General features: G+C 41.0%; 1 non-coding gene across 1 annotated transcript; it reads left to right on the forward strand.

Moving 5' to 3' along the window:
* The first annotated feature begins 8,389 nt into the window (after positions 1 to 8,389).
* trnav-cac lies at positions 8,390 to 8,462 on the forward strand. Its single transcript has one exon. It is a non-coding gene; the product is annotated as a tRNA-Val (tRNA).
* Positions 8,463 to 8,655: the final 193 nt, after the last annotated feature.

Here is an 8,655-nt window from a genome sequence, read left to right on the forward strand (position 1 = left end):
CTGAGACAGATGAGTTCTTTTATAAGGTAGTAAGTAAGTTCATTTATGACTTTTACCAACTTGAATCAGCAACAGGAGAAATGAGATCAGTGCTGTACTTGAGGCAAACAATTCACTGACATTTTCTTCAAAGAAAGACATCAGTGAGCGAATGAGAACCGATTCATGCTTCATCACTTTGGGCCATCGGACATTAAAAACCGGACTTCTTGGACCTTTGAAGTCAATCGAATTGATTTTGCATTAACTGATGAAGCCCCTGGAAATTTGCATTCTTGCATTTTTCCATTGCATTTGTATGCAAACACATACTAGCCTGCCTCCGTTCCATCTGAATGTACGGTTAGAGCGCTGACCGACCTGCATTTAACTTGCGCGCACATTGCAGAAATAAACATTACACGTCTGTGAGATGCATTTAAGCACATGAATGCGGGGTATGGATGAGAAGTAAGGTCAGCAGGAGACTGAACAAATTACAAAAGATATGGCAGAAAGTTTTTTTCAAAGACCGATGACTAACAAGGCTTTGGCAAAAGACTGAAGATCTTCCTGCTTTCTAAGACTCAAGCAGCTTCCCGCTAATTCTAAGCTCCTCCAGCTCATTCTTGTCTTCATCCAACCACTACTTGACACACTCACCTGCAGGCAATCATTCATAAGCTGTCAAAATTTAAAAGCAGTCTCTCGTTCTTGGCTGTCAATCAGCTGTCATTTCAGAACCGCAACAAATCGTGACCCGTCTCCGCCCCCCTTTCACCTCCTGAGCTGTGGACGCCCAGCTCCCTCCAATCAAACCAATCTCCAATCTGAAATCTCCTTCTAACAGGACGTTGCAACCTCAAGCTCCATTCCTCATCACCACCACCACCAGAGCCTAAGCAAGATTTTGTGTTGGTCTTGGATTATTTGACCTGTTTCTGCTCCCCTAGTGGATATACTTTTTAATGTTCCATGTACAAAGTACACAGGCAAGCACGTAATGATGGCCGTTACAAGTAACAGCACTGACCCTTGTCAGACTGCGGGAAAAAACTGTCAGAAAGGATCGCCCCCGAGCAGCCAGTAACTGGGAACAAAGCTTTCAAAGTAATAAGAAACTTTTGCTTTCAACTGATAATTTCAGAGACAGATGATGAGAAAAGAATTGGAAAAAGGAGGGATTGTATATTTTTGTCACAATAGCATTAGAGGCAGTAGAAGAGGAAAATGTAGGTGAAGAGATATCATTATGTGAGGAGAGGGCAGTATGGGTTTTCAACTTTGGAAGGAAGAATAGGGATGAATCTGCTGTGTTTGTCTGGAGTAAGAAGATCAATCCACTTTTGGCAGTGAGAGAGGAGAAGAGGCTGTGAGGCACTGGGAAGTGAAAGCTAAGCAGTCAGGCCACAACTCGAACAGGAGTCCTTCTTTCTCCATGGTGGGAGATGATCCTCGTGGTGGAAAACCTACCGTATATATACAGGAGCTTGAATGCCTTAATTATGTATCATATCATCAGATAACCTCTGCTTGAATGAGAAAGCCAAAACCTTTATTTATTTTATTTTATTTATTTATTTGTTTGTTTGTTTGTTTAACAGGGACAGTGCATAGCTCCCAGCCATGCCAGAGTTAGCTACCAGCTAATTTTCATCTGTAGTCCCTGAGCAGGAACAACAAACACTGAGTATTAAGACAAAACACTATAGTCCAAGATAAGTAAATACATAAGAATACAACAAATATAAGAATACTGTCACTGAAACAGCCTTCTCAAACAACAACAGGACAACAAACAATAACAATCAGACAGCAACAATAACAGTTTCACATAGCAATAAAATCACAATGTTAAAATTACAAATCAGTGGATTATGAACCAATAAGATTTATGGTTGATGAGTGCATGATTGGGTTGATTTAAGCCATGATTTTATCTTAGATTTAAAAACCAGTGAGGGTGCTTATCTCTCTGATCTCGCTTGGTACTGAGTTCCAATAATTAGTGGCTTTGACAGAAAAAGCTGATCTGCCAAACTCAGTACGTCTGTGCTGTACTACACAGTGAGCTCTGCTGGTCGTCCTGGTTGTTCTTCTATTGTCTGGGTGCAGTGATATGAACTCCTTTAATGGAGGAGCAGCCAGATCATGTACTATTTTGTACAGTAAACTAACATTGGCAAGGAATACAAAATTATCAAAGGTCAGAAGTTTATGCTTTTGGACAATATTACAATGATGATAACTTGATGGCTTAAGAGTTTGCTTATAAAGTGTTTGCAATGAGTGAGTGAGTGTTGTTTTTCCAGATTGTGACCAGCTTGTGATGCAGTATGCAATATGTGAGAAAATCATTGAGTGCATATATAGTTTGGCGGCATCTAAGGGGAGCTGATTTCGGATGTGTCTAAAGTTTCTTAAGTTAAAAGGTTACATTTCACGTGTTGTTATTGAGAAAAGACCTTTATCAGCTGTTATTGGGAGGAGCATGGCCTGACTGTGAAAGATAAACAGAACTTGCCAAAAAGATAAACAGAACTTGGCAACCACCACCATGTTTTGGACAGAATATGGTCAATAACAGGGAAGGAGCCGTGAAAAACACAATGAACAAATAAAAATAAGGAGTAGAAGTATGTTTTTACTGCATGTTAGCCCATAACAAATCTATATCTAGGAGTGGATTTTCTGTTATGTTTCAGTTGTTCTGCAGACCAGCTCAGGTCTTTATTACTTGTGATTATAATAAAGGTCTTTCTTCTACTTAAATAAATTTGTGCCTCTGAGAGCTTGTTTGCCTCCACACCCTCTCCATTTGTATCAAGCGATGGACATTACTGTGGGAATGGAGAGTTTTTCCAGATACTTTTTCTTTTTTTACACTGCAATCCAAACCCCCCACCCACCCAACAAAACTGCAAAATCAGTGGTCACATTCAATTACCGGTTCCCGAGCAGCAACTTACAGAAAGTCTTTAAACAATGCCATCTTACATACAGTGCACTTCACTGACAGTCATTACTTTTCAGATTGTCCTCCACTCCCTGTAGTATGAAACAATATGAAACAATGTGGACTGTACAACGGTCCCATTAAAGACATCACCCTCAAACACATTTACACTTACATGTCACCATGTTATTTTGGTGTCCAAATGAAAATGAAAACACAATCTGTCAGTCCCTTCAACAAGGTGACTGTCCAGTTAGGACAACCATCATTTTTCTGTAGGCAGGACACCATAGGCTACTTAGCGCAACCTGACTTTTTGGAGTGATGGCAAAGTCTGTAGCACTGCTCCTCTAAGAGGCTCCAAGAGAGCAGCATTGTTTATACCACTATGGGGGTGGAATAACCAATGCTACTCCCCCCGGCTTTCGCCGCTAGCACTATTAGTGCAAGGAGTGTCATCACTTTGACTGCAGTTCCTGATCAGCAAGGCAGCACAAGAGAAGAGTGGTCAAAAATCTTAAAATGATAAACAGCAGTGTTTTCAGTGTGTTTCACCACTTGGACTGCAACAGAGCAACTTCAAACAGTGCAGTGGCTCCACAGGGGTCCAATATAGAGAGAGTGACATGCTTTCCAATGATCCTGATGCGACTCTGGCAACAAAAGCAGCTAAGCAGTTCAAGGGAAGGATATTCCCATGACAACAAGATGACTGACAGCTCCTCGGTCGTCATGGTCAGTGGGAGGGAGGGATTCCTGCACTGATGCACCCTTGATTTGTTCCCTGTGAGTTTGATTGACACGTGATGGCTACATAGCTTTAACTCTCTTCATTTTAGGGTCCTGCCCTCGGCTGGTGACGCCCAGAGATCAGACAGGTTTATGCACACGCATTTATCCTGCACAGACAACGTGTAGGCAGTTGCTCATTAAAGGGTCAGTTCACCCAAATGAGTGGGATCTAGCCTTGTCAGCTTTATCTGCTCAGGTTTTTAAATGTTTTTTTCTATAACATTTCTGCCTCCACCCCAAAACAATAAAGGTGAATTGAATAGAATTTTGTCTGTAAAGCTCTGATAAAAAAAAAAAAAAAAAAAAAAAGAAAAACACAGAAGAAAAGACATTGAAAAGAAATTCAACAGCAACACGTGTTTCCAGAAACAACAACTTGGTCCACAGAGCTTGCTGTTTTTAACTGGAACTACTTTCCACTGAAGGAATAGTTTGAGGTTGTTAATCTACGTTTACTTTTACCTGACAAGCCATTATTGCCACGACAACAATGACGATAAACAGTTTTGTTTCTCAGAAGCCAGGGCAGAATAGTGTTACATCGCTTAGATCACACTGGTTGTATTGTAGCCTGCAGGTCTTTAAAAACATTTGAAAAAAATTGTTGTGTGTTGTGTTGTTAGTTGAAAGAATGCAGCCAAATGTGACTGATATATGTGTAATATGCAGCCTAGGGAAAACGTTTCATTGAAATGACAAATACTGTTTCTCTCATTGAGGAGGTTGAGGAGCTTCTGTGTGGATTATATACTGTACGATGCTGATGCCCCCTTATTATTATTTGTTTACTCCAACCACATTAAAGAAACTAGGATGAAATTCCACACTCACATGACACAGCTGCACGCATGACTGACTAATTAACTTACTCAGCGGAGCTCATCTGTGCAGATGAGTCCAGTGTTTGGCTCACATTGCCTCTGTCCGCCCACAAACGCCGCAGAAGACAACGGCGAACATCAAAACACAGCGCAGCATCTCGGACCACACAGGAATTTCTTCCAGTGGTTGACGTGGGCACACAGTATTTTGAAGTTCGATGTTGGTATGCGATATGAGTGCTGTGTTCTCAGTTGTTTTTATTTTTTTTCTTTTTATATCACACCCTCCAAAACAAGATATGTACAGTATGTCAACACACACGTCTGAATTCAAAGCAGCCTCCAGAGAGATTTTCATCCTACTCAAACAAACTCCAAGCAAAGTCCCAGCGGGTTGTCTTCCTACCAAAGACATAATCAACGTTGACACAGGAGCCTCCTGGGTATTTAAGACACTTGGCCCTTGGGTTCTGAACGATGTTAAATTACAGACATGTGGAGAGAGGTTAAGGGCCTAAAAACCTGACTACTCCCAAATGATAAACTCTTGAGCCTCCTCAAAACGAAAAATCCATTAAACACCCGCAACGCCTCATCGCCTCTCTCCGCAGTCCAAGGCATTAAAGCAAGAGAGATAAAACGGAAACGTTAAATAGGAAAAACATGAGAAACCCCCACCACCACCACCGCTGCCTTCCTCATCAAAGTGTGGCGGCATGATGCGAGATGAGGGACCATTGAGAGAGAGAGAGAGAGCGAGTGATGGAAGCCTCACAATTTGTTTTCTCTTTTTGTTTCCTGCTTCTTTTTTTCATCTTAGCTTCTCAGGCAGTTTTTTTTTTTTTTCCTGGTAAACAGTCAAGAGCTGAGCTCCAGTGCTGTGAAGATATTTTCATTTTCTGCTGCTGCCTCATAAACAGAGAGCTGTGAAAGACAATGTGGTTAGAAATGATGAATATATAACCAGTGGCTTTAATATCTTTAATACTTGCAGAGGAGGGGGCAGAGGATAGAACGGTGTATGATGAAAAAGAAGAAAATAAGATGGTGAGTCGTTTTCAACTCTGAGGTTTTGTTATCCATGAGGATTTTTTTTTTAACTGCAGGTTTTGTTCGTAATGCTTTCCTCACAGCAAATGTGTATATATATATATATGCATGGGAACATGGGAATATCAAAACCGTTCTCATGTCTCATGTCTGTAGCTATGAAGCTACAGCTAGCGGTTTAGCTTGGCAGAAAAACTGGCTAGCTAAAACAGGATATAGATATAAATTAGGAAGGTTTAAGGCTCCTGTGTGCAAATTTTGTTACCTTTGAGGAAAGCCAGGTCAGCTGTTTGGCCCCGTTTCCAGTCTTCCAGTGCAGGCTTACCAAATTAAGCTAACAGACTGATAACTGTAGCTTCACGTTTATCATGCAGACTTCAATCTTCAATTATTACCTGATATTATATTCTGGCCAAGGTATACTTGAAACAAACCAGTTTGTATGATTTGCCATCAGTGGAGACAAAAGTGGTTTCAGATGGTGTTTGTTCAGCACTTAGTTTGAATCATACCAACTACTTCTATTTATTGCAGGACTACTTTGTGGGATTGTGTTATATTGTTACTATATCTTATCTATATCTATGTGCAGTATTTTTCTGTAGATATTGGTTTCTCGTGGTTGGTTTGGATGGTACACTGCTCAGCGTTCAATTTACTTATCCACAAAATCACGGAAATTACAGCGTTCCCATCCCAATCAACCAAGCAGCCATATGAGCAGCCAAGAGTGGTGTGGCCTGAGGGGCAAAATTTCAAACAAAAGAATACTTATATTAAAAATTTTTAAATGAAAAAGAAAGAAATTCTGATATCTTGACACCTTCGACCTTATTGCAAGGTTTAATCTCAAACCCAGAGGTTCAACCTGTTTTTCAGAAATCAAAAACAGACCCCAGTGACCTAATGTTAAATGTTTAAATAAAGTCCGGGATCTGATCACCCAGATCTAGACTTGGCCAAGAAGTCTGGCTAGCTGAACTCTTGGCTGTCACAGCTATAATCTTGCCTGTTGATTGAAACCCTGGCCTGAGGACTCTTTGGCTGAACACAGAGAGCTATGGTGGCAAGCTGATGGACTCTGTGAGCTGATTTGGTGGTTGATTGACTGCTATCAGCCAGCTACAGTAGAAGAGATGTCTGGCTTGCTTTGGCTGTGTCTTTGCCTGGCTATATTTTGGAAGGCTCTCCTCCTGACTCACTGGCAGCGTGACTGGTTATACAGGCTAGTTGCCTGGATATATTGGCAGACAAAACAAGACTGACTCACCAGCTTAGTGACAATTTGGCACGATACCGGTTCTGTTTCACAAAGCAATCATCATCCCACTGATAGGAAACAGAACCTCTTAATCACTGTCTCCATATTACACCACCCACCCTGCACACAGAACCCACCGAGGGACCACCCAGCAGACACACCTTCACTACTCCTCGTCCTCGATACTCACTGTGTTGCAAGATTACGTTAATCTCTCGTGTTGTGCAACACGTGGCCAAAACGATGTGGACACCATCGCCTACTTCCTTTGGTCTGAGGTCTGATCATTGATTGGGCAAGGCCTGTTATTTTCAGTTCAGAAAGTTCTACCAGGACCCACCGGGTCTGAGTCAGGTAGCAGAACTGAATCCTGCAACTTTATAACACTGCAAGACTAAATCCCTGCAGCATCCCTTTAATGCTATGGCATACAATGACTGTTGCCAAACATGTGCTTCCAAATGTTTGGCAACAGTTTTGGCAAGGTCCTCTACCGTTTAAGCATGGCAACGCCCAAAACCAGTACCACAAGAAATGGTTTTCTCTTTGGTGTGGAAGAACTTTACTGTGTTGCAAAAAAAAACAACCCCTGACTTGAACCCCATCCAACACCTTTAGTATTCTGCCCTTGTAAGAATGCAGCTGAATTCAAAACGTGGCAGATAAGGTAAACAGTTTCTCATTAAAACATCGCGAGTCTTCAGGTAAGTTTTGATGCTTTAAGTAAGAAGATCTGTGAAACTGGAATACAAAACATAATAAAGAAATGGTATGTCCGACTTTGTTTTGTCTGTTTCTTGTACAGTCATAAATACAAAATTCACAAACATAAACCGAAATTATTATTTACGCCACACAACACACGCAGTAAGTAGCGATTAGCTTTATGCTAACATAATATAGAAAAACCCCATTGACGGGCTAGCGTATTAGCATCGGTCGCGCTATTAACACACAAACGATAAATCAAAGCGGGACACCGTAACAGGTAAGTTAAAACAGATAATTTACACAACAACCATATTACTCACGGAGTTATGTCCTTTCGAGGTACTGCTGGAAGAAAACGACCGTAAGTGGAGACAACAACTTTGACGAACGTTGAACATCTGAACCACAGAAAGCCCAGAGGGACAAACAGTGTAGCAGCGTAAACAATCCCCCGACACTCAAGAATGTACTTGTATCTCAATGGGGAAAAAAATCCCGGCAGTCAGGTTCCAAAAATGTGTAATATCTGGGTGTGCATGTGTGTTTATACATATAGTATATTTTTCTCGATAGAAAATGCTATCTGGATTGTTGATTTCTCATTTCAGGTCTTATAAAAGCAAGACTTTCAAATATGCTTCTGAAAATATTCTATATCTACATATATATATATATATCACAAAAGTGATTCCATACTAAGAAATACTAATACAGTAAATAACGACTAAAATAAGAAAATGAAACTGTCATAAATTCTTTCACTCTAAAGTTGTGTGAAATTATTAAACATCATTATAATTATAATTACAAAAAGACATTGCCCGGTTAGCTCAGTTGGTAGAGCATGAGACTCACTTTCTCAGGGCTGTGGGTTTGAACCCCACTCCGGGCGGCACCACCTCCCACGTGGGAGGTACCACAGGACTTTGGTGCATTGTGGACTGGGACCCTGCGACTTGGGCCTGGACCCAGATAAGCAGCAGATGATGACTAATAAAAGATGTTATTTCTTCCTGCAGTGTGAAAACAGGGCTACAAAGCAACACAGACAGACAGCGCGTCCATAGGAAAAACATTTTATTGAA

The sequence above is a fragment of the Toxotes jaculatrix genome, chromosome 15 (genome assembly GCF_017976425.1).
Source record: "Toxotes jaculatrix isolate fToxJac2 chromosome 15, fToxJac2.pri, whole genome shotgun sequence".
Taxonomy (NCBI): domain Eukaryota; kingdom Metazoa; phylum Chordata; class Actinopteri; family Toxotidae; genus Toxotes; species Toxotes jaculatrix.